The 27,725-nt window shown below is 41.6% G+C and overlaps 1 pseudogene; it reads left to right on the top strand.

Annotated features, from left to right (window-relative positions):
* Positions 1-26,689, top strand: part of LOC129020527 (binder of sperm protein homolog 1-like) — a 38,217-nt pseudogene extending 11,528 nt beyond the window's left edge.
* The last annotated feature ends 1,036 nt before the right edge of the window (positions 26,690-27,725 follow it).

The raw sequence follows: 27,725 nt of genomic DNA, 5'->3' as shown, positions 1-27,725 counted from the left end.
GATTCGAATTGAATTGCCATATGCTTAACTTTTTTAATTTAATGGAACTTAACATTTCTGAACTTTGTCTCTAAGATGATGGAAACAATGCCTGCCTCACAAAATTGTTCTGATAAGTTAAATAAAATATAGTGCCCAGGATAGAGAAGATGTTCAGAGCATTTATTTGCATTTCCTACATACCTCAGAGGTATCATTCTTATTTTTCCCTCGTAGAGGAAGAGGTTTCCATTTTGAAAGTGGCAACTCCAAAGACATGAATGTCTAATAGTAGAATTCAGGTATTGAGTGAGAAGTGGTGACAGAAATAAAAGCCTATAGTGTTCCATATCAGAAACCTATGATGAAGTGGTTTATTTTATAAAAAAAAAAAAGTGACAGTAAATCATTTCCTTTGCCTGCTGAATTTTTTGTTTTTAAGAATAATTTTAATCATTCCTATCGTTTAATAATATTTGAAAAATACAATTAAAGCAAAAGGAAAGTAAGAAATCACCCACAATCACACTGCTAAAAATAAGCTCTATTGAACTTTGATGCCTAACTTTCAAAATAGTATTATTCTTACTAGAATAGAAATTGGTGAAATCTTTTCATTTCTTTTATTTTAAAGTGACATAAATATTTGTTCAAAATTGTGTCTTTCAGATGAATTATCATCAACTGTGGGTGAGTTGATCAAAAAACTTTTATGAGCGTTTTCTTTTCAAATTTTTACAATAAAATGTGAAACCACTGAATATTCCCTTTCCTGGTAAGAAATCATATTTTTCATTAAAGATTACTATTTTATGTACTTATATATAAAGTAAATTTCATGTTAAAAATGTTAAGAAAAAAGAAGAAGAGTCCTAGCACTTTGGGAGGCCAAGGCGGGGGGATCATGAGGTCAGGAGATGGAGACCATCCTGGCTAACACGGTGAAACCCCGCCTCTACTAAAAAACTACAAAAAATTAGCTGGGCGTGGTGGCAGGCACCTGTAGTCCCACCTACTCGGAAGGCTGAGGCAGGAGAATGGCGTGAACCCGGGAGGCAGAGCTTGCAGTGAGCCGAGATCACGCCACTGCACTCCAGCCTGGGTGACAGAGTGAGACTCCGTCTCAAAAAAAAAAAAAAAGAAGAAAAGATAAATCACAATTTTACTGTTAATTTTATTTTTGGATGATTAAACATGTCATTACATGTAAATTCATAATGTGATTTTTAGCAAAAATCAAGTATTATGGAAAAGAATGAAATAGAAAATGCCTTTTGCCACCTAAAAATGAAGTACAAATTTTTCCATATCTATTTATATACTCATCTTTATTAATGCCTACTTGATATTATAAAGCCAATTTCATTTTAAAATTCCCTCAGGGATTAATATTTTTTAATTGATTATTATTTTTTAATCTAATATTAATAATGCTGAAATAAACATTCTTAATCTAAGTGTCATTCCAATTAAAACTAGGAAAGCACAGGGGTGTTACATTAACACTATTTTAGGTTCTAACATAAGTGATATTGTAAAAAGGAAAAATCTATATAAAATAACAGGCAAAATTATTTTATGATTGTATACTTTAAATCCCTAAGAACATGAATAAAAATTATTAGTTTTAATAAAGTAATATGGCTATGTGGCTGGATACAAGATAAACATACAACAGTCAATAGTTTTTCTCTATACTGGTAAGAAACAACTGGACATTGATGGAAATGGGAAACATTCTTTTTAACATCAGTGACCAAAAAAAAAGCACTTTGGAATTAAATTAGTGAGAAATGTGTAGGATTTATATAGAATAAATAAGAAAATCATATTGAAGAGCAAAAAAATACGTTTTGAAAAAGAGCCAATGCCATGTTCTTGAATGGAAAACATAATGCCATAACAATATCACTTTTTCCCAAACTAACATTTTTATTTAATTTTATTTTACGTAAGAGCCCATTTTAAAGCCTAATAATAGTGAAATAAATGTCAGCTCTAAATTTTATTTTTCAGAAACTATAACTCATTTTCCAGAAGTTAAAGGTAAGTTGATTAGAAAACTTTGATTATTAATATATATTTTCTTTTAATTTTGTAAAAGTGGGGAACTCAGTAATGTTTTTCCAGTAAAAAAAAATCATTTTTTCTCCTTATATAAAATGTAACATAAGTGCCTCGTAAACAGATAAAGACAACAGAGGTATAGAAGTCACTCTGAACTTTCATCAGCAATAAATGTGTCTACTCTTTAATTTCTGCCAATCTAACAGGAAATAATAGATTTTAAAATTTATATAGAAAAAACATCCAATAATAATTAGAAATATGAACAAAGTGCTGTAGTAGAGAAATATTTTGTCTCATCAGATATGCAGACATACTAAAATATTGTAATATAAACAACATGGAATCAGCCTAGAAAAATAGAAGGAAGAGGAGGAGGAGGAGTAGGGAGGAAGGAAGAAGAAGAAGGAGGAGGAGGAAGAGGAGAGAAGAAAAGAAGAAATATTTTGTGATGCTTGCTGGCTCCAGAGCCTGCTCATTTTACCACCATGCTTCCTTACCTCTCTAATAATTTCAAGAAACTTTATAGAAAATGTAGAATGGATCCCAGGATATATTAGAATAATCCATGGTTTTAAACATGATTGTTTAAATGTACAGGTGATTTATTTCATCATCAATCCGTCATTACTAAATATGTTTGAAAGAAAAGAAAGTTGCATTGCCCTTTGGCATCATATACAAGACTAAATTCTAGCTTAATCAAATTTTAAATGTAAAAGGAACAAAATTGTTTAATTTAAGAAGAAAATGGAAAATATATGTATGGCCTAAGGACCAGCAGATCTTTTAAAGCAAGGCAGAAATCTTCTGTAATACAGGTAAACATTTTTAAAGTGTGTAAATGCTTCGTGCTAATGAAAATTCAGGTAAAGGAGCACAATTGGTGGGAAAGACTAATTGCCATTTTCCTTTGACAAAGCAATATTCATCAATGTTAAAATTGTATATACACTTTGTCCTTGTAACCTTGCTTTGGGGATTCTATAGAAACAAATACTTTAATACATAAGGACTTAAATATGTGAAATGTTTACTACAGCTGTATTTACAGTAGGAAAAATCTGAATGTGGAAATACCAAATAAATTGTGGTGAATCTGTATCACAGAACATGAATCAGCATTAGAAAGAAGTTAAGGCTGGACTCAGTGGCTCACGCCTGCAATCCCAACATTTTTGGAAGCTCAGGCAGGAGGATGCTTGAGCTCAGGAGTTTGAGACCATCCTGGCCAATATAGTGAGATCTCATCTCTACAAAAAATTTAAAAATTAGCTGAGCATGGTAGCACGCACCTGCAGTCCCAGCTACTCCAGAGGTTGAGGTGGGAGGATTGCTTGAGCCCAGGAGGATAAGGCTGCAGTGAACCATGAAGAAGTTAGAGCTACACGATCACTTTAAGAATATTTCTGTGATGTGTTAAGTTGGAAACTCAAGTATAAAATATGATTCATTTTGAAGGGTAGCAAAAAATTATGTATGTGTGCCTGTATGTGTGTATGCACATATAACTATATATATATATATATATAAACCATACAGCATATATACAAAACCATATAACATATATAAGTATATATATAAAACCATATAACATGTATAAGTATATATATAAAACCATACAACATAGATATACCCAGGTGACACACATACACTCATGTATAGTTGTATGGGAGAGGGAGAGAAAGAGAGATGATGGAAGGAGGTAAAAATAAGAGATCCAGGGGCAGCAGGGAAGAATTGTTTGGTAGACAAACTCCCACATTTATGTTTCTACGCTTAGGAGAGCTTTCTGAAACTGGGGCAAATGCTAAGCAAAATTTTGAGACTGTTTATACCCTGGAAAAAAAGTAGGGCAGGGGCAGGAATATAAAACAAAAGACCTTTGTCATTAGAGAGCCAAAGCTCTGCTATTGAGTGGCGCAATAACATTTACTACAGCCACAGCCAATGACTCTGATTTCAAAGGGCAACAGCTCCTAGGAAGACAGTCGCTTGATAACCTCTCTCCTAACACACCCAGAAACAGAGGAAGAATTTTGTTTTCTCTAGATGGGGAGTGTGTCTTTCCATTCCACTATAAAAATGGAACATACTATGACTGCATCAAGTCCAAAGCAAGACACAAGTGGTGCTCGTTAAACAAGACCTACGAAGGATACTGGAAGTTTTGCAGTGCAGAAGGTGAGTGTCCTGCCTCTAAATACCTCAGAGCAGTAATCTTGGTCTCTGAGGCTGGGATCTGAGGTGAAACACAAGAGGGTTCTGAAAATAGAATCCATAGCCGATTAAATTGTGAAAATAAAGGATGTTCAATTTCTGACGATATAAAAATCACATTGCACCATAGATATGTTATGAGCATTTCAACCACATTATTTTGAAAAGAATCTTTTTAGTAGAACATCAAAGTAATATGGGATCTGAATCCCCCACCAATATTGTTCCCATGTGCCTTTGGTGAAATAGGGCAGAGCAGATGATACTGAATAGGAAGCAAAAGTGTGTATTTGCGCATGTGTGTGTGAGCACACGAGTGTGCATACATGTATGTCTGTGTGAGTGTGCATTTGTATGTGGGCACATTTGTTCACGTGCATGCACGTGTGTGCATATGTGTGCATGTGTGTGCATGGTGTGGTGGAGGTGGGTGCAAATTAGAAAGGTTTCTTACTCTGCTTCTTCCTCTTCCTCCTCTGCAGATTTTGCAAGCTGTGTGTTTCCCTTCTGGTACAGACGCTTGATCTACTGGGAGTGTACTGATCATGGGGAAGCATTTGGGAGAAAATGGTGTTCACTGACCAAAAATTTTAACAAGGACCGAATTTGGAAATACTGTGAATGATGGTGAGATTTACCAGGGGAGGGGGATGAAGACGTTTAATCATTCTCCTTGGAAAGAACCTATAGTTTTTGTTGGCAGAGGAGAACCCTTTCTCATTAGAGAGGGTTTTCTTTTTTTTTTTTCTGGGATGTGAGTTGAAGGTGATCTAATTATAAATAACTAGAGGTTTTTGATTAAGGATTATGGGGTTTTAATATGGAAATCTGTAGTTTAGCCTCAGCACTTTAATTGCTAACTGTGTAAAATTAGTCCCTTTTAAAAATCAAGTCTATGGGGTAGGCATGGTGGCTTATGCCCATAATCCCAGCTCTTCGGGAGGCCAAAAAGGAAGGACTGCTTGAGGCCAGGAGTTCAAGACCAGTCTGGACCAACATAGCAAGACCCCATTTCTACAAAAGAAAAAATTTAAAAATGTAACTAGGCATGGTGGCACACACTTGTAGTCTCAGCTACTTAGGAAGCTGAGGCAGGAGGATCACCCGAGTTCAAGAGTTCAAGGTTGCAGTGAGTTGTGATGAAAGAGAGACCCACCTCTAAAATAAAATAAATGAAGTAAAATAAGCTTATGGATTTTGGGTGATAGTGATGTGTCAATGTAGATTCATCAATTGTAACAAATGTTCCACTCTGGTGGAGGATATTGATAACACGGTGGCTATGTGTACATGGAAATTTTTATACCTACTACTCAATTTTTCCGTGACTTAAAACTGCTCTAAAAAATAACGTGTATTAAAAATGCATTACCTTGGCCGGGCACGGTGGCTCACGCCTGTAATCCCAGCACTTTGGGAGGTCGAGGCGGGCGGATCACGAGGTCAGGAGATCGAGACCGTCCTGGCTAACATGGTGAAACCCCGTCTCTTCTAAAAATACAAAAAATTAGCCGGGCGTGGTGGCGGGCACCTGTAGTCCCAGCTCCTCAGGAGGCTGAGGCAGGAGAATGGCGTGAACCCGGGAGGCGGAGCTTGCAGTGAGCCGAGATTGCGCCACTGCACTCCAGCCTGGGTGACAGAGGGAGACTCCGTCTCAAAAAAAAAAAAAAAAAAAAAATGCATTACCTTAATAAAGAATATTTCTAAAACAGAAAAAAAAAGTGATAACTGAGGTGATACCTGAGGTAGGAATACAGGTGTGGAGATAAAGTATCAGAGTGAGGTTTAAAAAGGGTCAGATATGAACCACACGAACAAGGGCAACAAAGCTGGGTGCATTGTACAAAGTGAGGGAAAGCCACTGGGGCTGGTCCATGGTGAGTGCCCTGGGAGCCAGGCAGTTGGCAAGCCAGCACTTGAGAGCTGGCTAAGTCCAAAGAGAAGCCACAGAGCATTGTTCGGTAAGCAGAATCTGGATACAATCCAATTTGATTATAGAGGCCAGGAGCAGTGGCTGACGCCTGTAATCCCAGCACTTTGGGAGGCAGAGGCAGAAGGATTGCTTGAGCCCTCGAGTTCGAGACTAGCCTGGGCAACATAGCAAGACCTCATCTCAAAAGGGAAAAAAAAATGAAAGAAAATAACAAAGAATAGTAGAGAGGAAATATCTGATAGAAGGCCCAGAGAAAAAAGGAAGAGATGGGATGATCCCAGGAGGAGGAAGTGGAGTCACCTTCGGTAGAAACAGGTCTTCCATTGTTACAAGGTATAAGAAAACATGAGTGCGTGAGGATATAAGCAGATTTGTAGATTTGAGGGGATTCATATGTGAGAGAGGTTTTTTATTGTATTTTATCAGGAAAGTAGTAGGAAAAGTAATCTTGTGACAATGAGAGGGATGGGTATAGTGGGGTAGGTGCATCATGGTCATTGAAGAGAGTGGAGAGTGAGGTGACCAGAGAAATGTTGGAAGACGTCTGGCTAGTGTAGGGGGTTTGGTTGAGGTTAATGTGTCAGTCAGGAAGCTTACTGCACGCTCAAATTGGGTAGTTAGAGGAAACTGGAAACTACAGATGATAATGCAGTATTCAGGGATAGTAAGAGCAATACCTAAACAGTGAGGGGAAGAGAAATTCCTGGAATTGAGAGCGTGGGAGAGCAAGGGAGGAAGAAAAAGGACAGAGATGGAGAGAAAGGGAGAGACAGAACAGGAGAGAATGGAAAGGAGGGAAGAGAGAGGGTCAGGTAGAAAAGAGAGAAGCTGGGCACAGTGGCTCACGCCTGTAATCCCAGCACTTTGGGAAGCTGAGGCAGGAGGATCACCTGAGGTAAGGAGTTTGAGACCAGCCCAGCCAACATGGCGAAACCCTGTCTCTACTAAAAATACAACAATTAGCCAGGCGTGGTGGCCGGCACCTATAATCCCAGCTACTTGGAAGGCTGAGGCAGGAGAATCGCTTGAACCCGGGAGGTGGAGGTTGCATTGAGCCCAGATCGTGCCATTGCACTCCAGCCTGGGCGACAGAGCAAGACTCCATCTCAAATAAAAAAAAAAAAAAAAAAAAAAGAGAGAGAAAGTGGCTGTGGAAGTGACCAATCCATGGGAGCCAAGGGAATTAATACTTCAACCTTCTTCCCTTTAATCTCCTGCCAGTGCATCTCATTGGTCAAGCCCAAGTAGAAAGCGAAGGGAAAGAAGCTCAGAGCAGAATGAGGGGTGGAGAGTGAGCCGGGAGGTCCATGCAGTTAGCACTCAGCGTGGCTGGGGAACATGAGTTTGTAATCCCACCAAACTAAATTATGAGATTTCACCACAGCTATAGCTGCTCATGGGATCACACTGAGAAGGGCGATGTTTGGGTTTATTTCCAAGTGGGTGTTCGGTGGGTGTGGGAGAAGAGCAGAGTGCTAAGGATAGAGTATGTGCAAAAGAAAGATCATAAGGATAAATATGGAGCTAGAAGTGAATAAACAGCAAAGAAAAGATGGCGGTGAATAAAAGGAGAAGAAGGTAGAGGCTCAGTAGACTGGAAGCCCCAACTGATTTTGACTTCTTGCTGTGTCAGAGCAGTGGCGGGAACAAGAACAAGATGGCGCCCTCCCTGCGTGTACTTCGCTTGCTTATTTCTCTTGTAATATTCAATAATATCCAGGCAAACATTATCTTTCTTTTTTGGCTGAATTGAAGGGTCCAATCTCTCAACAACCAACTGTTGTAGCAAGCAGCAACTCTCAAATGTTGAACCAGAATTTCACCCAGCTTCCCCTTTCTCTTAGCCTCAAAATATTTGCAGAATAAAATGAGAGCTGTACTTTTTATTGTCGTTGTGAAACAGATAAGAGGCAAGGTTATGAATGAGAAGTGTGTGTGTTTGTGTGCACACATATGGATTCCCATGGAGGTGGAAGGACCATAGAGATGGATGAGTTGTCCTAAAATGAATTGAGCGTGCTGATGATTGATGAGATGGTACCAATAAAATGACAGGAGACTGTTCCCTAGAAGTGAGTAAAATATTCCAAATTTTTTACGAAAAACACAGAATCATGTAAAAACTACTGGCTCTGGCATGTTACTGCCTACATTTTTTTTCTTCCTTTTTTTTTTTTTTTCAATGGAGTCTCGCTCTGTCGCCCAGGCTGGAGTGCAGTGGTGCAATCTCGGCTCCCTGCAAGCTCTGCCTCCTGGGTTCACGCCATTCTCCTGCCTCAGCCTCCCGAGTAGCTGGGACTACAGGCACCCGCCACCACGCCCGGCTAATTTTTTGTATTTTTAGAAGAGATGGGGCTTCACTGTGTTAGCCAGGATGATCTCGATCTCCTGACTTTGTGATCCGCCCGCCTCGACCTCCCAAAGTGCTGGGATTACAGGCGTGAGCCACCACGCCCGGCTGCCTACATTATTATAGAAAGACTTATTTACCAAATCTGGATATGCTCTCAATTACGTATGTGTGGGGTGGGGGTGGGGATGTGTGTGTGTGTCACACACACACACACACGCATATATAGGAAGGAAATAAAACTGGGAAATTTTTAATTTTTTAAAAATTACATTAAAAAGAAATACTATGCTATTTTAACATATTAAAATAAACACTCTCTCCACCTCAGCTTCAATATTCTAATTCCACACATCCGAGGTAACCATGGTGAAGAATTTTCTATTTCCAATTTCTATTTAAAATCCAGCTCTATATAACTACCTTAAAGAATACAGTAAGATATTTGGTTCATGTAACTATATCAAGGTTATAAGTAAACTAATGCAGGAACAGAATACCAAATACTGCATACTCTCACTTATAAGTGGGAGCTGAGCATTGAGAACACATGGAGAAAAGAAAAGAACAACAGACACCAGGGCCCACTTGATGGTGGAGAGTGGGAGGAGGGAGATGATACAAAAATTACGTATAAAGCACTATGTTTATTACGTTGGTGATGAAATAATCTGTTCACCAAAGCCCTGTGACACACAATTTACCTGTATAATAAACCCGCACATGTACCCTGAACCTAAAAGTTTAAAAAAAAAAAGAATATCAAGGTTAGCATGGAACAACTGGAATCAAGTATTCCGTCTGTCAACCTAAATGAGGTAAGACTTTTAACACCACCCCCTTGTTAAATTGTGAAATCTAGCAGATTTTAGATTCCACTCACCATTTACGCATGTTGAAGAAGAGGAAAGTGCCAATTATCTTCTGATTTCATAGAGCAAACCCCAGGTATTTATCTTGTTTAGGAATGCAGAGACGTCAATTACAACCAGCGAAGCAGATGAACAAGTATGAAAAACAGTCAGAATGATAACTTTTTCTTCAAAGACTATGAACATAGGACAGAACAAAAATTTCTAAAGACTTTTCAGTATTCCAAAACCTTTTTATTCAAATTATATTTCCAAGGCTTTGACAATGAACAAGACAAACTGGTAACAGATATTAATGTTATTATAAATCTCCTTCTTGCACAATAAAACAAGACGCGTGTTCTTGGGAGTGCTCTCAATTAATAAGAAAGGAGCTATTCAGTATGAATGGATGCTATGCTAAAAATTAGGGTAATAAAATATTAAGTGATAAACAGTCTGTTTCAGATTGGTAGGCCAGCTATGTGAAGATCCAGCGAAAGGTTGTCTGGGGACAGTGAGAACATCAAGTCAAAGTTCCTAACGCAGGAACAGGTGTGGCATATTTGAGGACTAGAACAAGAGAAATACGGCTATACTATAAAAAATGAGAGGGATTTGATCAAAGAAGACCTTTGATGAGTCAGTGCAGACAATAAAATCTCTTTATTTTAAAAGATAGGATACAGGCTGGGTGTGGTGCCTCACGCCTGTCATCCCAGCACTTTGGGAGGCCGAGGCGGGTGGATTGTCTGAGCTCAGGAGCTCCCGACCAGCCTGGCCAACATGGTGAAACCCCATCTCTACTAAAAATACAAAAACTAGCTGAGCGTGGTGGCATGCGCCTGTAATCCTAGCTACTCCAGAGGCTGAGGCAGGAGAATCGCTTGAACCCAAGAGGCGGAGGTTGCAGTGAGCCGAGATCACGTCACTGCACTCCAGCCTGGAAAACAGGGCAAGACCCCATCTCAAAATTAATTAATTAATTAATTAATTAAAAGATAAAATACAGAGAATTAGTGGCTCACAAAATCACTGGAGAGGCAGGAAGAGCCAAAGCAAGAACACTCCCAGTGATAATGCTTTAGGGATCCCAACACCTTGGCTGTGGTTCAGAAGTCAGGAAGATGCCACTGCTGAATCCACTGAAGTCACCACCGTATTTTTCTCCCTGTATCAGTTAGCTATTCACAATGCTGCTGCATAACAAACCACCCTCAAAATAATGAGCATTATTTTTGTAACCATGCATTCATGGGTCAGCTAGGATTTGTCTGATTTAGGCTTAGTTTGGCTCCAAGATGTAGATTTTTCATCCTCCCATAAGGAGTGACTACCTGAGCCATCCTCTTCTCATGACTAAAGGCAGAAGCACAAAGACTGAAGAAACACATTTAAAATGACTGCTTGTATCAATCCTGCTGTAGCAGGACAAGTTGCAGACAAAACTCCTCAGACACCAGATTAAAGAAGGAAGAGGTTTTTTGTATTCGGCCGGGAGCGTCGGCAGACTCGTGTCTTAAGAGCCGAGCTCTCCGAAAAAGAAACTCCTAGCCCTTTTAAGGGCTTACAACTCTAAGGGGTCTACATGAAAAAGTCATAATAGATCAAGTAAGCGTGAGGAATGTGACTGGGGGCTACATACATCAGCTAACAGAACAAAAAGTTGTACAGTGCTTTCTTATACAATGTCTGGAATTTACAGATAACACCAGTAGTTTTGGTCAGGGGTTAATATTATTATTATTATTTTAGCCACCAGGGCCAGGTGGTGGTGCCAAGGTCGTCTAGCTATTTATCTTACTTCTGTTTCTTTCCAACTTTTTACTTTCTCCCTTTTCTCCTGTCTTATAAACTAGGGAAAAGGGGAGGTTGGAAAACTAGGGAAAAGGGGAGAAACTGAGAAGGACAACAGGAGAAGTGGTAGCCTCATACCATACTGCTAACACCCCATTGCCATATCACAGCACAAGAACAGGTCCACTATTAATAGGACAGGGAAGTAAATTCTGCTCATGGTAGGAAGAGGAGAAGGGTATTTGGTAAACAATAACCAAAATAATCACAGCCCACCTGTTCATCACTATTATTCATGTTTCTTCCACATGCAAGTCAATCTAGCCAACATCCCAAGAGTGCCCAAATCTCATCGGGTCACAGCATTAGGATCTTGCGATCTGCATCAAGTCAACCTTTGTACTATCCTTATTTGGAGACTTGTGAACTAAAAATACACATTTTAGTCCTTTTCCCCAACATATAATGATACAACGTTGGGACAGAAATAGGATAACAACAACCAACGCACATATCTGAAAAAGAGAAGAATAAGACACTGGTCTCATAAATTCTAAAGTTGACCAGGCGCAGTGGTTCATGCCTGTGATCCCAGCACTTTGGGAGGCCGACGTAGGTGGATCACTTGAGGTCAGGAGTTTGAGACCAGCCTGGACAACACGGTGAAGCCCAGTCTCTACCAAAAATACAAAAATTAGCTGGGTGTGTTAGTGCGCACTTGTGATCTCAGCTACTCCAGAGGCTGAGGTAGGAGAACTGCTTGAACCCAGGAGGCGGAGGTTGCAGTGAGCCAAGATCGCGCCACTGCACTCCAGCCTGAGTGACAGAGTGAGACTCCATCTCAAAAATAAAATAAAAATAAAATAAAACAAAAATAAATTCTAAAGTCTGTCTCTCTCACACACACACACAAACATAAATTCTAAAGTCCCTCTCTCACAAACGTAAATTCTAAAGTCTCTCTCTCACAAACATAAATTCTCAAGTCTCTCTCTCTCACACACACAAACATAAATTCTAAAGTCTCTCTCTCTCTCTCTCTCTCCCCCTCTCCCTGCCTTACAGGTAGTGGCTTCTTCCTACAATCTGCTATTCCTTAGGGTTCTTAAGATTCTCTTTATCCCTTCTAGTTAATACCCTTTAACCATTTATAATATATCCTTATATTACATTTTTCTCCATTTGAATTACAGGTGTCGTTTCCGTCTCCTGATTGAATCCTGAATGACACAGGAATCTTATAAAGCCTCATGACTTGAATATCCCCCATACATCATTGACGCACAAATTTCTATTTCCAGTCCTGAGTTCTCTCCTAAACCCCAAAAGCATGTATCAAACTGGATAAAGGATTTGTTTACTTGGATGTTGAATAATCATGCAAAACAAAATAGAATCTCAATTCTGCTTCATATCCCCAGGCCAGGAACTCTGATAATCTTCCCATCTCATGACTATCCACCCATTTGCCCAGCCCCAAACCTAAGAGGCTGTTTTTACTCTTCTCTTTCCCATGTCTACCACGTCCAACTAATTCACAAGTTTTACCAAGACTGTCTTCAAAAAACGTGCCAAATCCATCTACTTATCTGCAGGTGCACTGGTGTCACCAGCACCAGCCTCAACAACAATAGTCTCCAAGCTACTTTTACTGTTACCACTCACACCCTCCTAAAATCCACCCTCCAGGCAGCCATCAGTGATTTCTTTTTTTTTTTTTTTTTTTTTAATTTGAGACAGAGTCTCGCTCTGTCACCCAGGCTGGAGTGCAATGGTGTGATCTCGGCTCACTGCAACCTCTGCCTCCCAGGTTCAAGCAATTCTCCTGCCTCAGCCTCTTGAGTAGCTGGGACTACAGGTGCATGCCACCATACCCAACTAATTTTTTGTATTTTAGTAGAGACAGAGTTTCACCGTGTTGCCCAGGCTGGTCGTGAGCTCCTGAGCTCAGAAAATTCGCCCGCCTCAGCCTCCCAAAGTGCTGGGATTATAGGCATGAGCCACCGTGCCTGACCCATCAGTGATTTCTTTTTTTTTTTTAAGACAGGGTCTTGCTCTGTCACTCAGGCTGGAGTGCAGTGAGTTATGATCATGCCACTGCAGTGCAGTGGTGCCATCATAGCTCACTGCAGCCTCAAACTCCTAAGCTCAAGTCATCCTCCCACCTCAGCCTCCTAAGCTGAGACCACAAAAATTAGCTGGGCGTGGTGGCACGTGCCTGCAGTCCCAGCTACTCAGGAGGCTGAGGCAGGAGAATCATTTGAACCCGGGAAGCAGAGGTTGCAATGAGCTGAGATTGCAGCACTACGTTCCAGCCTGGGAGACAGAGACTCTGTCTCAAAAAAAAAAAAAAAGAGAGAGAGACTGATTTTATATGCAGAGAAGACATGTGTCTTCACAGACTCCAGATCAGATGTTTTAGTACCTGGCAGAGAATGAGCAGGAAATGTCAGGGCAATCTGTGTCTGCTTTCTGACTTCTGCTTCTGTTCTTTGGGTTAGGTTTGCTTGCATCTGCTGGCTATCAGATACAGACAAAACATGATCAATGCATCCAGCAGTAATAATCTTCTTCCTGAAAGCCATGGATTCTTCAGCAGGTCAGAATGGTCTGATATACAGTAACCCCCAATTTTCTTAATAAAATAAAACTCTTTTTCTCCAGCATTTCTAGCAAAAGGGAAATCTTTGCAGGGAGAGTGATGAGTGGACATCAGAGTCAAGGCATCCATCCACTAAGATGCATCTTCCTTCGGGCACCTCACATTCATTGTGGTTCCTACCAACATGGCAGCCACAGGAATCAATGACTTCCCCTTCAATATCCTTTCTGTGGGTTGACATATAACTTCTTCCAAGCAGCACAGATGGAACTAGGCTGTAATGTTCAAACAATACCTCAGAATTGGCTAGAGATGTCATTATGGGCTGAACTGTGTCCTTTCCAAAATTCGTATGTTGAAGCCCCAACCCCTAGGACCTCGGAATGCAACTGTTTTTGGAGAAAGGGTGTTTAGAAAGGCAATTAAGCTAAGATGAGGTATTCAGAGTAGGCACTAATCCAATATGACTGGTGTCCTTATAAGAAGAGAAAATTTGGACAGACAGAGAGATGCCAGGGATGTGTGTGCACAGAGGGGACACCTTGTGAGGACTAAGGAGGTGGCCATCTGCAAGGCAAGGAGAGACGCTTTGAGGAAAGCAACCTTGATGTCACCTTGATCCTGTACTTCTACCCTCCAGAACAGTGAGAAAATAAATCTCTGTCGTTTAAGCCACCCCATCTGTGTTACTTTTTTATGGCAGCCCCAGCAAACTAATACAGAAGACAAAGGAGAAAGAAGAGAGCAGCATGCAGCTTACTAGAAATGGCTGGTCTCCCATAACAAAGAATGAAATCGTATCCTTTGCAGCAACAAATTTCAGCTGGAGGCCATGATGCTAAGTCAATTAATGCAGAAACAGAAAACCAAATACTGCGTGTTCTCACTTATAAGTAGGAGCTAAACAAACCTCATGAACATAAAAGATGGAAACAATAGACACAGGGGACCCCAAAAGCGGGGGGAAGGAGTGGAGAAAGGATTGAAAAATTACCTGTGGGGTGCTATGTTCACTATTTGGGTGACAGCATCCATTGAAGCCCAAATCTCAGCATCATGCAATATATCCATGTCACAAACCTGCACGTGTATCCCCTGAATCTAAAATTAAGTTAAATTAAATTTTAAATCATTAAACATCCATTGAGTCAAAAAAAGAAAGAAGAAAGAAAGAAATGAAATGCCTGGTCTCTTGAGCCCTAGGCTTATCCCAGTGCTTTTTTTTTTTTTTTTTGAGATGGAGTCTCACTCTCTCACCCAGGCTGGAGTGCAGTGGCATGATCTCGGGTCACTGCAGCCTCTAACTCCCAAGTTCAAGCAGTCCTCCCACCTCAGCCTCCCAAGTAGCTGGGATTACAGGGCTGCACCACTGTGCCAGGCTAATTTTTTGTATTTTTAGTAGGCACAGGGTTTTACCATGTTGTTGGCCAGGCTGGTCTCAAACTCCTGACCTCAAGTGATCGGCCCGCCTCGGCCTCCCAAAGTGCTGGGATTATAGGCATGAGCCACCATGCCTGGCCCCAGTGCTTCCGAACTTTGATCTAGGTTACATTCGACTGTAGAACTTTAAAAATTCTCCATGGCCAGTATGCTGCCCATATCAATTCATTCAGAAAGTCCTAGGGTGGTGCCCAGGCATCACATCTTCTAAAACTCCCCTGGTGACCTCAGTGTGCACCCCAGCTTGAGTCCCCTTGATCGACCCCATTCATACATCCCAAGAAGATAACAGTATGCTCAGGTACTTCCCCTGCAGGTTGTCTCCTACTCCAGCTGCCAGTATACTTTTTTTTTTAACGTGGCAGAGGACGTTTGTTTTCTAAACACCTATGAGCTTTGGGAGCTTCCTTAAGTTTTTTTGTTTATTTTATTTTGTTTTGTTTTGTTTTGTTTTTTGTTTTTGTTTTTTGACAGAGTCTCATTCTGTAGCCCAGGCTAGAGTGCTGTGGCATGATCTCGGCTCACTGCAACCTCCGCCTCCTGGGTTCAAGGGATTGTTCTGCCTCAGCCTCCCAAGTAGCTGGGACTATAGGCACACGCCACCACGCCCAGCTAATTTTTGTATTTTCAGTAGAGATGGGGATTTGGCCAGGCTGGTCTCGAACTCCTTACCTCAAATGATCCGCCCTCCCTCAGCCTCCCAAAGTGCTGGGATTACAGGCTTGAGCCACCACGCCTGGCCTTTCTTAAGTATTCTTTGAGCAACAGGACAAAGGATGTGTTTGCTATCCAGGCTGCATCGTTGATGATGGGCAATTTTCCTGCTCTCTCTAATGCTCAGTTTCCTTATCTGTGAAGTGGAGATAGAAGTCTCATAGGTCTTTGTGAATCTAAAATAAGCTGATGCAGTCGATTCTTGCTGTATGTGGTAAGTGTGTTCTAGAAAGTAGCCATGTATACTGAATTAGTGAATACCGAGCTGGTGCTTCTAGGGGAAATACAAGGTTAGCTTCTTGAGAGCCTCTGGTCACAACATTTTTGTTAACTGACTAATACATAACCTTCTTTTATATGTGTTTCTGTTTAAAGATGTTTCATTTAATACATAATGTTGATTCATTAGCACTGAACTCAAGACCAACAGGGCTGAACACGGGGCTGAATGAAGCTTCTCTAATACACATATTTTCTCCATAAGGTGCGCCATAACCACTTGCTTTTAGGACTACACTTGGGGGTCATTTAAACAGTGACATCGCCAAGAAAAAATACAAAAATGGGAAAAACATGAGACTAAATAGATCACAAGGACACTTGTTTATTTTTTGTTGTGTGTGTGTGTGTGTGTGTGTGTGTGTTTTGTTGGTTGGTCGGTTGGTTTTGAGACAGAGTTTCACTCTTGTTGCCCAGGCTGGAGTGCAATTGCAAGATATCAGCTCACTGCAACCTCCGCCTCCCGGGTTCAAGCAATTCTCCTGCCTCAGCCTTCCGAATAGCTGGGACTACAGGCATGCGCCACTACACTCAGCTAATTTTGTATTTTTTAGTAGAGACGAGGTTTCCCCATGTTGGTCAGGCTGGTCTCGAACTCCTGACCTCAGGTGATCCGCCCGCGTCGGCATCCCAAAGTGCTGGGATCACAGTTGTGAACCACCGCGCCCAGCCTGAAGGACCCTTGTATACACTGAAAGCTGAAACAAGAAGGTGGAGCATCACCTTGTTCAACCTCAGCAGGGCATGAGGGCATTGAACAATTCCAGTTCTTCCCTGCTGTTCACGTGTTCATGAATGGCCAAGAAAACAGTGAGTATATGCCTGGGCACAGTGGCTAATGCCTGTAATCCCAGCACTTTGGGAGGCTGAGACAGGTGGATCACCTGAGGTCAGGAGTTCGAGGCCAGCCTGGCCAACATGGTGAAACCACGTCTCTACTAAAAATACAAAAATTAGCCGGGTGTGGTGGCGGGCGCCTGTAATCCCAGCTACTCAGGAGGCTGAGGCAGAAGAATTCCTTGAACCCAGGAGACGGAGGTTGCAGTGAGCCGAGATCGTGCCACTGCACTCCAGCCTGGGTGACAGAGCGAGACTCCATCTCAAAAAAAAAAAAAAAAAAAGAAAGAAAAGCACTTAGGCCAGCTCTTTTCGAATGATGAGTCATAATCTTCCATTTATCAAAGCACAACCAGCATTGTTTAAATTAAAAATAATGCAAACGTGGATGGAAAAACACAGTGTTTCATGTGTATGGCATGAGTTATTTCTAAAAAGGTTTTGGAGATTGTATAGATAGATAGGGATGCCTAAATAGAAAGATATAGATGATAGATAGGTAGATGTCAGGTCATATTTTAAAGTCTATTCTTTCTATAGATTATGGTTAAAAAAAAAAATGGAAACATTGTCTTTGTGAACCCAGAGATCTCATCTTAATCTTTCACAAAGCATAGGAAATCTTTTGTAAAGAATACGGCTGACTTGTTTTTCCGGTCTAGGAATGCTAGCAGAAAGCAACGCTTTTTAAAGTGGGCTTCAGGGTTCCAGCGGAGACAGGCAGAGCCTGGTGTGATTGAGCCCAGGTGGTGGCAATTAATCCCTAAGACGCAAAGTGATACCAGGCAACAGGGTATAATTACTAATCAGATCATAGAGAATGGCTGGTGCAAGAGCGACATCTGGTGGTGATAAATTAATCATAGTTTTTTTCAGAAATGAATTCAACTGGCAGCTCGCTTGAAGACATTCATTGTGGCCAGATGCAGTGGTTCACGCCTGTAATCCCAGCACTTTGGGAGGCCGAGGCGGGCAGATCACGAGGTCAGGAGATCGAGACCATCCTGGCCAACATGGTGAAACCCCGTCTCTACTAAAATACAAAAAATTAGCCGGGCATGGTGGCTCACACCTGTAGCCCCAGCAACGTGGGAGGCTGAGGCAGGGGAATTGCTTGAACCCGGGAAGGGGCGGTTTCAGTGAGCTGAGATTGCACCACTGCACTCCAGCCTGGTGACAGAGCAGACACTGTCTCAAAAAAAAAAAAAAAAGACGTTCATTGCACAGAAGATCCACAGTATAACAGCCAGACTGGAACCATTGCGCTAGAGTCATGGCTTTTCTCCCAGTTCCAGGCACAAGACAGTTCACAAACTCAATGCCCTTTAGTGAAGGCAAGGCTGGGTAATCAGGCACTGCTATAAGGCCATAGGTAGACACAGTAAGAAAATGAAACGGGACTGGGCGCGGTGGCTCACACCTGTAATACCAGCACTTTGAGAGGCCGAGGGGGGTGGATCCCCTGAGGTCAGGAGTTCGAGACCAGCCATGGCCAACATGGTGAAACCCCATCTCTACTAAAAATACAAAAATTAGCTGAGCATGGTGGCGCATTCCTGTAATCCCAGCTACTCGGGAGGCTGAGGCAGGAGCATCACTTGAACCCAGGAGACGGAGGTTGCAGTGAGCTGAGATCGTGCCATTGCACTCCAGCCTGAGAGACTAGAGTGAAACTCTAGTCTCTCAGAAAAAAAAGAAAAAAAAAGAAAGAAAGAAAGAAAAGAAAGAAAAGAAAGAAATTACAAAGGTAAATACATAAACTTTCCAGAGCCTACTGTATACTGGTTTTGAGCAAAGATTAGTTTTCAAGGCCTTGGAATACTACTGATATCCAGTGATTCGAGTGGAAAATTATAGGAACATGAGACAGAGTCCTGAGTTAAGTTCACTTCTCTGTGTTAGCTCAGTGTGATACCAAATACTTTCTGCAATTATTTCTGCAGGGCCCAGGAGTAATACAGTTTGAAAAAAATATTTTCAGAAAGGTGTATGACTCACATCGGTTCCCAGACCCTTGGGCCCAGCTATTAAGATAGGGAAAAGTCACATTGCACGCCATTGTAGTTACCCTCCTACGAGAATGATGCGCGTGAAGAAACATTATGTTCCTTGGGAATTTCAGAGCTTGGTGGCACCAACAAAGACATGAAAGTCTGTTGTCAAACTCTATTCATTTATCTAAATGGGACATTACAGAAAAAAATGCTGAGGCTTAAACAATTACCATGATTTATTTTTATGTCATTCAAGTCAACCGACTCCTTCTGTAGCTGCTCTTCTACATTGATCTTATTCCTGGAGACTTTGGTCCTGGGTAAGCACCTACTTAGAGTGTGTAGTTACATGCCCCCCGTCTAAATGCAGGAGAAGCTGATAGATACAGTGTAGCTAGGCAGCCAGGTCATCAGCTTCCATTGTGTTACAATGATGATGAAGGGGAGAATGGACTTCTGTAAACTCTCCTTCGTGGCTCCTAGAACATAATCCACTTCCTGGCACTGGAATAACATCTTGCAGTGGGGTCATTCTACAGAACTGACTTCCTCCATGAGACTTTTGTTTGTTTGTTTGTTTTTTGAGTCGGAGTCTTGCTCTGTCACCCAAGCTGGAGTGCGGTGGTGCGATCTCGGCTCACTGCAACCTCTGCCTCCCGGATTCAAGTGATTCCCCTGCCTCAGACTCCCAAGTACCTGGGATTACAGGCCCCCACCACCACGTCCAGTTAATTTTTGTATTTTTAACAGAGATGGGGTTTCACCATGTTGGCCAGGCTGGTCTTGAACTCCTGACCTCAAGTGATCCACCTGCCTTGGCCTCCCAAAGTGCTGGGATTATAGGCGTGAGTCACTGCGCCCGGCTGCATGAGACATTTAGTACTTACCCGTCTTAAACACAGTCATGCAAAATTTGTGCAGGCTATTGCTACATGCTCAAAAGCTCTCAATGATTCAAAGAACACAAACTTGCTTACGAATGTTAAACCACATAAAAGTTGGAAATTGAAAAAATTGTCCTTTAGAAAATTTCAGTGTATTCTATTCCATTGGTTTATGTGGCTGTCCTTATGCCAACACCGCACTGTTTTCGTTACTGTGGTTTTGTAGTAAGTTTTGAAAGTAGGAAATGTGAAGCCTCCAACTTTGTTCTTATTTTTCAAGATTGTTTTGCCTATTCGTTTGTTTGTTTGTTTGTTTTAGACAAAGTCTTGCTCTGTCACTCGGGTTGGAGTGCAGTGGCACCATCTCAGCTCACTGCAACCTCCGCCTCCTGGATTCAAGCAATTCTCCTGCCTCAGCCTCCCAAGTAGCTGGGACTACAGGCATGTGCCACCATGCCTGGCTAACTTTGGAATTTTTGGTACAGACAGGGTTTCACCATGTTGGCTAGACTGATTTCGAACTCCTGACCTCAGGTGATCTGCCCGCCTCAGCCTCCCAAAGTGCTGGGATTACAGGTATGAGCTACCATGCCCGGACTGTTTTGGCTATTCTGAGTCTCTTGAGATTCCATATGAATTTTAGGATGGATTTTTCTATTTCTGCAAAAACAAAACAAAGCAAAGAACCTTTATAACTTTTGTAGGAATTGCATTGAATTGGTAGATTGCTTTGGGTCCATACTGACATCTTAATAGTATTAAATCTTCCAGTCCATGAACATATGTCTTTTCATTTATTTATATCTTATTTAACTTCAAGTCTTTTACCTCCTTGGTTAAATTTATTTCTAAGTTTTTGGGGGGGTTAGTGTTATTATAAATGGAATTGTTTCTTTTTTGGATTATTCGTTGTTAGTATATAAATGCAACCGATTTTTACATGTTGATTTCATATCCTGCAACTTTGCTGAATTCATGTATTAGTTCTAACACATTTTTTGTATGTAGAATCTTTAGAGTTTCCTATACACACGATCATGTTTTCTGTGAACAGAGATAATTTACTTTTTCCTTTCCAGTTTGGTTGCCTCTTACTATTTTTTCTTGCCTAAAAAAAATTGCTCTGTTAAGGGCTTCCACTATTCTGTTAAACAGCAGTGACAGAAATGGACATCTTTGTCTTCTTCCTGATCTTAGAGGAAAAGGTTTCACAATTAAGTGTGATGTTAGCTGTGCTGTTCTGGGACTACCTTTAAGTTAAATATTTTTCTGTTTAATTTTAGGTTAAACTTTGATTGTTCAGAATGAATAATGATTCTGAAATTCTAGAACCAATATTCAACTGAGGAATCAAATTCTGTTCACAAGTTCTTCACACATGTAAGACACAAACCCAGTCTATATTACTACATTAATTATTGCTAAGTTTTTGTTATATATTTGTGAAAAGAAATTTTATTCTGACATTTTGTGATTTTTATATTGTATGTCTGTTTATTTAGAACAATTAGCAGAAACTAAAGCAATTCAACACTTGTTTAAATAATTTAAATAATTAACTTATTTAATTAAAATTAATTAATTAAACAAGTTAATTATTTAAATAAGTGCTTAAGTTAGTTAAATAAAGAAGACACTAGAGTTTGTTCTGTATCTACTCCTTTCAAATTCTGTGCCATTTGAATTTTTTTCCTATTCCTTTTATATATTTTTAATTGACAAATTGTACATATTTACCATGTACATATTGTTTTGAAATATATATATACCGTAGAATGGCTAAATCAATATCATTAACGTATGTATTACTTTACAAATTTTTCTTTTTTCATTGTTTCTCTGCCAGGTTTCGGTATCAGAATGACTCTGGCCTCATAGAATGAGTTAGAGAGCAGTTGCTCCTCCTCAATTTTTTGGAATAATTTCAGTAGGATTGATGCCGGTTTTTCTTTGCACATCTGGTAGAATTCGAATGTGAATCCGTCTAGTCTAAGGCTTTTTGTTTTGGTTGGTAGGTTTTGTATGATTAATTCAATTTTGGAACTCATCGTTGGTTTGTTGAGAGTTTCCATTTCTTCCCGGTTCAATCTTGAGAGGTTGTACGTTTCCAGGAATTTATCCATTTCCTCTAGTTTTCTAGTGTGTGCATAGAGGCATGTGGAATAGTCTCAGGGTTTCTTGTATGTCTGTGGGTCAGTGGTAATGTCATCTTTGTCATTTCTGATTGTGTTTATTTGGATCTAGTCTTTTTTTCTTTATTAATCTAGCTAGTGGTCTTTCAATGTTATTTATTCTTTCAAAAATAGCAACTTTTTATGAATTAACAGCATTTGCAGTGACCTGGATGAGACTGGAGACTATTATTCTAAGTGAAGTAACTCAGGAATGGAAAACCAAACATCGTATGTTCTCACTGATATGTGGGAGCTAAGCTATGAGGACGCAAAGGCATAAGAATGAAACAATGGACTTTGGGGACTTATGGGGATGAGTTGGGGGGGGCGAGGGATAAAAGACAACAAATAGGGTGTAGTGTATACTGCTCAGGTGATGGGTGCACCAAAATCACAAATCACCACTAAAGAGCTTATGTAACCAAATACCACCTGTACCCCAATAATTTATGGAATAAATAATAAATAAATAATTTTTTTAAAAAATCAACTTTGGGTTTCTTTGATCTTTTGTATGGTTTTTTACATCTCAATTTCATTCAGCTCAGCTCTGATTTTGTTTTTTGTTTTTTTTTCTTCTGCTAGCTTTGGGGTTGATTTGCTCTTGTTTTTCTAGTTCCTCTAGGTGTGATGTTAGGCTGTTAATTTGAGATCTTTCTAGCTTCTTAATGTAGTCATTTAGCACTATAAACTTCCTTTGAGCACTGTTCTAGCTGTGTCCCAGAGATTCTGGGATGTTGTATCTTTGTTTTCATTAGTTTCAAATAATTTTTTGATTTCTGCCTTAATTTCAGTCTTTACCCAAAAGTCATTCGGAAGCAGGTTGTTTAATTTCCATGATTTTAATCATGGGCTGGGCATGGTGGCTCATGCCTGTAATCCCAGCCACTTGGGAGGCTGAGGCAGGAGAATCGCCTGAATCCAGGAGGCAGAGGTTTCAGTGAGCCAAGATCACGCCACTGCATGCCAGCCTGCGCAACAGAGTGAGGCTACGTCTCAAAAAAAAAAAAATGCCTCTTCTTAAGTTTGCATTTAGATCTCTTCTCCTTTGACCACTTTTAATTTATCTTCACTTCTGATATGACATTTTATTTTTTATTCATTTTCTGTCTGAGTTTATTATTGTTCCTTTTTTAACTTAAAAAAAAACACATTTCTGTACTTTATGAATTTCTGTTTCCAGGTGTTTTCCCCATCTCCAAATGCTTATTTGAGAATATTTCATTTCCCCTTGGTTCATTTCTTCTGGGGTGTGTGTGTGTGCGCGCGCGCGTGCATGTGTGGACTTGGGTCTCATTTTTTGCTTTCTTCCGGCAGTACCTCGTTTAATGGGAGATCCACTTCGCTTTTCTTATTTTTTTAGTAGAGACGGGGTTTCACTGGTTTAGCCAGGACGGTCTCGATTTCCTGACCTCGTGATCCGCCCACCTCGGCCTCCCAAAGTGCTGGGATCACAGGCGTGAGCCACCGCGCCCGGCCGTCCGCTTTGCTTTTCACAGAGGCTGATGGTTTGAGTAGTTTCCGAGATTCATAGCTCAAGCGTGCCCTCTTCTGTCTATGCAGTGAAGGGCAGCTTTTTGCATGCATGGCTTTTTGTTGGCAAGGAGGAATGTGCAGCGGCCAGATTTGTTTCTTCCCTTTTTGTTGTTGTTGTTGTTGTTGCTGCTGCTGCTGTTATTGTTGTTGTTGTTGCTGTATTTTATTTTGTAGCATCCTAAAGTGTCCCCTCCTTCTATTTCTCATCCTTATCCAGGTAGGGTTTAGAAAAGCTAACTTAAGGGGCGGGGGGAGAGAGAGGAAGAGAGAATGAGAATGATTGACAAGACATGAACCCATGGGTCAACCTTTATTTCAAGGCAGCCCAAAAGGACAGCTCTCCCTTCTCTTTTACTCTCTCCTCTAGGTGTGAAGCTGATGCAGCACAGGCAAGCCCCAAAATTGAGGCTTATCCCGGGAGGGTTCTTGGCTTCTCCTAGAAAACAATTCAAGAAGGCGGGCGCAGTGGCTCACGCCTGTAATCCCAGCACTCTGGGAGGCTGAGGCAGGCGGATCACGAGGTCAGGAGTTCGAGACCAGCGTGGCCAACATGGTGAAACCCCGTCTCTACTAAATAAACAAAAGTTAGCTGAGCGTGGTGCGCGCCTGTACTCCCAGCTACTCGGGAGGCTGAGGCAGGAGAATCGCTTGAACCGGGGAGGCGGAGGTAGCAGGGAGCCGAGATCGCGTCACTGCACTCCAGCCTGGGCGACAGAGTGAGAACTTGCCTCGAAAAAAAAGAACTCAAGAGTGGGCCGATGGTGTTCGATGCCCACTGACAACTTCCACTTTCCTCGAGGGCCATTCTTTATAAAATGCAGTAGGAGTTCCACGACATTGTTGATTCCTGGATTCTCCAAGTCTCTGCAATGCGAGAGCTACTTTTGTGTATTTTTTAATTTAATTTTTATTTTAAGTTCAGAGTTTCTAATGTCCATTTTATACTATTATAAAAAGGTACTATGTATACTTTATTTGTGGTACTATTTATACTTTATTTTATACAGACTCTGTCTCCACAAAAATGTTAAAAATTAGCCAGGTGCAGTGGTGCACATCTGCGGCCCCAGCTGCTCAGGAGGCTGAGGCAGAAGAAGGATTGCTTGAGCTCAGAAGGTCAAGGCTGCAGTGAACTGTGATTACACATCACACCACTGCACTCCAACCTGGGCAACAGAGTGAGACCCTGTCTCTAAAAGAATAGAAGAGGTTGGGCGCAGTGGCTCACGCCTGTCATCCTAGCACTTTGGGAGAACAAGGTGAGTGGATCATTGGAGGCCAGGTGTTCAAGACCAGCCTGGTCAACATGGCGAAACCCCATCTCTTGGCGGGCGCCTGTAATCCCAGCTACTCGGGAGGCTGAGGCAAGAGAATCACATGAACCCAGGAGGCGGAGGTTGCAGTGAGCCAAGATCGCGCCACTGCACTCGAGCCTGGGCGACAGAGCAAGACTCCGTCTCAAAAAAAAAAGAAGAAGAAGAAGAGATAAAAACAACATAGCCATCCACTTTCTCTTTCCAGCTTTTCCATGTGCCTGTGATTGCCCCATCACACTTTATCTCCTGAAACTCTCAATTCCATGAGAGCTATAGGTGAAAATTAATGCCAGTCATCTACATGGGGACACAGTTAAACTCTCCCGTGAATTGAAACATCTCTACTTTCTATGTTGACTTCACTTTTAATGTTTCATCTTTACTTTTTGTGTTGGCTTTTTATGTTTACTCTCGTGCCCAAGATCTCACATTTTCCAATGACATAAGCAAGGCTGAGACCAACAATCTCATTTTGCAGAGATACATCAGGGTGTTACAGACTGAATTGTGTCTTCCTAAAATTTATATGTTAAAGCCCTAACCCCCAATGTGGCTATATTTGGAGACAGGTTCTATAACAAGGTAACAAAAGTTAAGTGAGGGCCAGGTGAGGTGGCTCATGCCTGTAACCCCAGCACTTTGGGAGGCTGAGGTGGGAGGATCGCTTGAGACCAGGAGTTTGAGACCAGCCTAGGCAACATAGCAAGACTCCATCTCTATGAAATAAAAAATAAATAATTAGACAGGCATGGTGGCGCTCACCTGTAGTCCCAGCTACTCAGAAGGCTGAGGCTAGAGGATTGCTTGAGACAGGCGGTTGGGGTTGCAGTGAGCCATGATTGTACCACTGTACTCCAGCCTGGGTGACGGAGTGAAATGTGAATACTGTGAAAGGAAGGAAGAAAGAAAGAAAGAAAGAAAGAGAGAGAGAGAGAGAAGGGAGGGAGGGAGGGAGGAAGGAAGGAGAGAGAAAGAAAGAAGGAAAGAAAGAGAAAGAAGAAGGAAAGAAAAAGAAAGAAGAAAAAAGAATGAAAGAAAGAGAGAGACGGAGGGAGGAATGAAGGAAGGAGAGAGAAGAAAGAAAGAAAAAGAAAGAAAGAAAGAAAGAGAGAAAGAAAGAAAGAGAGAAAGAAAGAGGGAGGGAGAAGGAAGGAAGAGAAAGAAAGAAAGAAAGAAAGAAAGAGAAAGAAACTGCCAATGCTCTGGGAGGGGAGGGAGGGAGGAAAGAAGGAAGGAAGGAAGGAAGGAAGGAAGGAAAAGGTTAAGTGAGATCACAAAGGCGAGGCCTTAATCCCATAGGGGTGGTGTCCTTATAAGAAGAGACAGAGATATTAGATCTCTCTCTCTCCCCCCTGTAATTACTCCTGTAATCCCAGCACTTTGGGAGGCCAAGGCAGGAGGATTCTTTGAGCCCAGTAGTTCGAGACCAGCCTGAGCAACATAGTCAGACCTTGTCTCTATTAAAAATATATATATATATAAATTTAAAATTAATTTTTTTGAGATGGAGTCTCGCTCTGTTTCCCAGGCTGGAATGCAGTGGCGCAATCTCGGCTCACTGCAACCTCCACCTCCTGGGTTCAGTCGGTTCTCCTATCTCAGCCTCCCGAGTATCTGGGATTACAGAAACTCTCTTTCTCTTGTCCCCCTCTCTCCATGCACACAGAGAAAATGCCTCATAAGAACACAGTGGAAAGGCAGAAGCCAGGAAGAGAGCCCTCACCCAAAACGGAGTTTGCCAGCACCTTGACCATGGATTTCCAGCCTTCAGAACTGTGAGGAAACACCCCCAGCCTGTGGCATTCTATAGCAGCCCTTGCAGGTGCACAGGGTTCAGGAAGATCTGTGTGTCTTTACTACAATTATTCAACTCTTTTTTTTTTTCTCAAGACAGAGTCTCGCTTTGTTGCCCAGGCTGGAGTGCAATGGCACAATCCCAGCTCACTGCAACCTCCACCTCCCGGTTCAAGCGATTCTCCCCCCTCACCCTCCCGAGTAGCTGGGATTACAGGCCCCCGCCACCACGCCTGGCTAATTTTTGTATTTTTGTAGAGAGGGGGTTTCACCGTGTTGGCCAGGCTGGTCTCAAACTCCTGACCTCAGGTGATCTGCCTGCCTCGGCCTCCCAAAGTGCTGGGATTACAGGCGTGAGCCACCCGGCCTTATTCAACTCTTAAAAGCAACAAATACTCGTGAAGCTTGAATGCCTGCCACTGGTCTTGTGTCATGCGTCTGTGAAACAAGACATTCAATAACCCCTGTAGCAGATAGAGGTAAGGCATTTAGTTAACATCCTCAACTAATAAGTGGAAAATCCGGGATTTGAACGTGAGTCTATCTGATGTGAATACTCTTATATTTTCCATTGGTCCTAAAGCCAGCATTGCAGGTAGATGTTCTGAATCCAAACCCAATGGCATCCCTCTTCATGTCTGCAGAAGATAACAATGGAATCCCTGAATGATGTCCTCTCTCTTAGAATCATCGGGAATTTCTGTGTGCCTGTGATGAGCGGCAATCCTAGGGAAGCTCTAGAATCCAGGTACCATCCTGACACTTCATGACCTCAGGTAAGATTTTTCTTTCATCCCCGCGCCTACCCACCCCGTACCGTTGGCTAGATACCAACTTTGGTTCTGAAAAAATATTTTATCACAGTTGGTCCAGTGCCTTGGGGTATAGTGACTCTTCCCTTGAGCAGGAAAAGAATAATGAGTTCTCTCTTGTGTTGACGTCAGCCCTTCCAGAGGGT

The sequence above is a fragment of the Pongo pygmaeus genome, chromosome 20 (genome assembly GCF_028885625.2).
Source record: "Pongo pygmaeus isolate AG05252 chromosome 20, NHGRI_mPonPyg2-v2.0_pri, whole genome shotgun sequence".
NCBI lineage: Eukaryota > Metazoa > Chordata > Mammalia > Primates > Hominidae > Pongo > Pongo pygmaeus.
This window is presented reverse-complemented; position numbering and strand designations above follow the sequence as displayed.